Below are 4,932 nucleotides of genomic sequence, written 5' to 3' on the forward strand. Positions count from 1 at the left end.
TAGGCAGCAAATAACTAGCCAGAACAAGCCCCCTCAGCACTAGCATCCCAAGATATCTATTAGCCTTCCCCTGACTAAAAAAACTGTTTTAAGTTTGTCTATAGTACCAAGCTCTTTCTACTCAACCTGGGTTTCTTAAAAGCACCAGTTTTCCTATACTGAAGTCTATTTTTAAAAGTACCTGTGTGTTGGTTTGCTTGTTTGTTTATTATTTTACCTCTGCACCTGGCCTTCTCAGCATCTTTCCTGCCTCCACCCTGCTTTGGGATTTTCCGACTCTATCTCTGCTGTTGCACTTTGCTAAGCAACCATTTAAGTGAACAAAACTAGGACACCCTTCTGAAACTTAGAAGTACTTGTTTGCTCTGTTCAGGTTTGAGTTTCTGACTAAGCCTTTGTCTTACATTCATGCCAATATAAATTCATTGCCTTTCACCCAGAACTTTACTAAACTTGAATTCTATGCCTCATGGTAGACCTATTTGGAAATATATTTGTTGTTACATTAACAGGTGGCTTATAAAAAAACTCTCTCTACAGATTAATTGGGCTTAATAAAGCTAGCTATAAGATTTGCTGTCAAGTATCTGAATGCTGAGAATGTGCAGCCTTAAATGATGTCCTGATTGGAACAGTCTGTGATGCTAGACCATTTGTTCTAGCTGTTTTGACGTTGTCCTGCAAGCAAGTCTTTAGATAAAACAAGATTGATGTATCTGAAGTAGTGTCAGGTAGGAAGCTGGGACTGTAGAACTAAGCACCTCAGCATCCCTTAGGGTAAATTTTGTCAAGGTGGTCTTTTTTATTGTTTTTCCCTGTAAGCATAATATATACTGCTTTCAGCACTAATATATATTTCTGCATTAGCGTAATGTATGAAATGTGCAATGTGAATAAATCAATTACAGATGATTTTTTGCTCCTTGTTTGAGCAGGTGAAAGACAACTGTCTTTCTGTAAAGTTAGTTTGGATTGTATGAATATGAATTGTATCCATATGAATGGATAGCATGTAATAATAATTCCTGAGAATTCTATAGCTAACAATATTATTTGTTATGCATAGCTTAAATTTTGACTGAAGATATTTTTATGTCTCAGTAAGTTTTAGAGGTGTCTTCAATTTGAGGAATCAAAAAATACATCTTCTCTTTGTTAAGCCTTTTATAATCTCCCCATGTTTTCTGTGGCCAAGATCTCCAAGGGGTCCTGTTCTATTAAATTTGATCTTTAATACTTTGGAAAGAATCCATAGCCTCTTTTTTTTCTTGTTGATACAAACACAAAGCCTCTTTTGCAACATAACATACACTTTGTTTGGATAGTATGATGGAATATCACATTTAGACCTCAATTGGCATCAATATCTTGTCTTTTTAATTTAAAACAATATCACATTTTCTCTAAGACATATATGCTTATTTGATTGACTTATCTCCTCTGACAAAAGGCATTTGTATTTTGTATTGTCACACTGATAATTAAAATGTGATATAGTTAATAAGCTTAATAATATTATTTTTAGATGTTTCTCTTGTCCAATATTCTCTAGATTCCTTAGTTGGATACCACAGTGGTAGTATTTTAAAATTGTTCTTTAATGGGAGTGTCACAATTCCACCTACCCCTATGTTGTGGATTCTTAATGTGTTTGACACAAATGTAATCTTTAATTTTAATATGTTTTAAACAGCACAATGTCTAGGCACTTCTTAACTCTACATGGCTAACATACTTTCCTTTCTGATATTCCTGAGTTTATTTCATCTCTGCTATCCCAGACCCAATTGGGATAGTGGCCTCTGGGACCTCCTTTCTGATTCCCACAAGACTTGATGCTTTCTTTCCTGCAGTTCTTAAGTCTGATCACACTCCTTCTCATGGTGATTATGCATCTCCTCTGGGAAATCTCAAAAGCCTGCTTCTCTGTCTCAGCCCAACCATTGGCTACTGGCAAGTTTATTGATCAACCAAAACCCAACTGAGGGCAGGGACCCACAATGGATATGTGGTTTTCCATGAATGCATAAGACTTTTCTTTTCTTAGAAACATAAAAGTAAAAGACCTTGCCCCACCCCTAATCCCCATGTCCTTACATTGACTAGCAGAATATATCTTTCCTGGAGCAACAGAAAAAAGGCATTATTCTTCTATTTAAAATTATAAACATATATCAGATGGATAAATATACCTATATTTGCCTTTCTCTTTATATAAATGTAAGATTTATACATTTTTTAAATTACTACATTCCTAATGATAAGTAAGCAAAAACTTACATAGTACATATAAGGAAAAAATGAATCATTTTGAATTTAAGACTGTCATTTTCAAGTGGCTGTATCTATGTTCAAAGAATCTTGCCTTGGTTTTATTATGTTGTGAGAGCCCCCAGGACATTCTTCTGTATAGGCTATGAACAGTCATGGACTACTATCTAGACCTAATATCTGCAAAACAGTCTCAAGCTCATGTGTCCTGCCATGTTTGCTAAGGAAAGAGCCTCTGTCCATTACCCATTTCATGAAAGTTGTAGGACAGTGGCAAGATGGGGCTGGAGCCTTTGCATTCCTTTTCAACCCTCAGACCCTCAGACTGGAACCAGCAGTGACACCCCCAACTCTCAGAGTTTCTCTCTCAGCAGGGGTACTCAGAGCCTCTGTGATCTGGTTGCCTTCTGGTTGCCTCTTATCCACAGCTTTATACCTTGGTTGCTTTGACCAGAACTGGGTTGTTGGGCCATGGCCAGTTGGTATGCATTCTATCTCCCTATGTGCTCCTTTCAAGCTTACATTCTTCCTAGTAGCATCTGTTCTGTAAGCAGAGGCCTTCTTCTTTAAAAATTTAAAGCACAATTTTTTTCAGCGTTTTTAAAAAAAGAGACAGACCTTTAAAGAAATATTGTTTTTGAGGAGAATTTGTGCTTCTACTCTGGACTTTTCTCATATTAGTTTAGATTCTATGCCTACATTAAGTGCCATTTTAGATATTAGGTTTGGTTGTTCCTCCCAGGCCCATGTTACCAGAATTAAAACTCAGACTCAAAATACATTTACAAATTCACGTAGCTAGGCTCTTCTCTAACTAAGTCATAACTTAATATAGCCCATTTATTCTAATCTATATTCTGCCACATGAGGTTACCTGTGTTCAGGTTCCATGTATCTTCTTACCACATCTTCCCAGGTAAATTTCCCAGTGACTTGCTCTAGTTAAGAATTCTTTCTGCTTCCCAGATATACCACCTCCTATTCTACTATTTCCTGTAGGCCACAAGTTTTTTAATTGAAAGGTGATGAATCCTTAAAATATATAAAATATTCCCTTTCCATTGTGTGAATATGTGTATATATCTGCTTATTATAGCCAGATCTCTACCAATGATAATGTATATGCTCTTTTTATAGATATATAATTACTGTTTTATTTATATATGTGTATTATTGCCCTGGTCTCTAATGTGTTAAGATACCACATTGACATTAGCAACAGTAGTATTCTTAGGCACACAAAGCTTTCACCAGTCTCAAAAGATTTTCTTCAAGGGAGAGATGTCTTGTTGATAAATATTACATGGTCTAAGACCATCCTACTCTTATGAAGACACTAACAGCTGGTAAAATAATAGGGTCCAAAGGCACTCTAAAGGAATTTAGTTTGTAATGTGATTTCACATGTATTTCATGCTGTGAGAGTTCTTGTGAGATTCCTACTTTCTCTAGCATGCTCCATGAAGTTGAGTTTGGTAGTTCTTTCTTTTAAGGAGTAGTTTACACATTTTCACTATATGAGACAACAAAACATGTGCTTAGGATGGCCTATACAGTCCCCAAAAAGGTATTGTTTCTGTGGTCCATGGACTATTTGATTACCCACTTCTGAGGCTCTGTGTTTGATTTTTAATACAGAGGATTTTCTGCTAAATGCTGATTCTGGTTATTCTCCTCTATCCTTGTAAAAATAGTATGTTGGTATTTTTTCTCCTGAATTAATTCAATTTTCCACATATATCCCATTTACTCTGGAATAACCCCTGTATTTAAAATTCTAATACAGTTTGAAATATTACCTTTCAAACCTTACTTTCATTCTTAATTTGGAAGACAAGGTATTCTGTGTACAGTGACCCTTCTTTGGGTAAACAGTCTGGTGGTTCTTTCTCTAATGTTATTTGTTTTTTATTAAACCTAGCCATTGCAAACAGAACTCAAAAGTTCTGAGTATCCCCGCTGAGAGAGAAGGATGGGGCTGCCGAGCTTAAGTCTGAGGGTGGGAAATGAATGCAAAGTCTCCAGCCCCATCTTGCCACTGGCCCATTACCTTCCTAGAATGGATAATGGGCAGAGGCTCTGGCTTCACCATACATGGCAGAATTCATGGGTATGAGATTGTTGGCAGGCATTAGGCCCAGATGGCAGTTTATGATTGTTCATAGACTGTACTGCAGAATAGCCTTGTTGCTCCCAGAACATAATACAATTAGGGTAAGATCCTCTGAAGATAGATATAACCACTTAAAATGACAGCCTAAAATTCAAAATGACACATTTTGGCTTTAAAGGTAGTATGCAGGGTTTTCTGTTTAAAATCTTTAGAAATATCTGTAATCATTTAAAAATTAAATATACATCAATCTTAAATTTATATAAAGAAAAAGGGGGATATGGGTTTATTTATCTATATAATGTATGTTTATGATTTAAAATAGACAGATAATGGTTTTTCTGTTGTCAAAAGTAATTTTTCCAATGGGAAAAATATATTCTGTCCATTAATGCAAGGACTCAGGGATAGGGTTGAAGCGGGGTTATTTTCTTTATCTTTTCATAAGAAGAAAAGCATTCAATTAAGCAATTCAGACATAGATTGAAAGCATTCTGGGAGAGGAATTGGGCTTTGCGGTTTGTACTTGGGACTTTTCTCAGATCAGT

Source organism: Arvicanthis niloticus, chromosome 9 (assembly GCF_011762505.2).
Source record: "Arvicanthis niloticus isolate mArvNil1 chromosome 9, mArvNil1.pat.X, whole genome shotgun sequence".
Classification (NCBI taxonomy): domain Eukaryota; kingdom Metazoa; phylum Chordata; class Mammalia; order Rodentia; family Muridae; genus Arvicanthis; species Arvicanthis niloticus.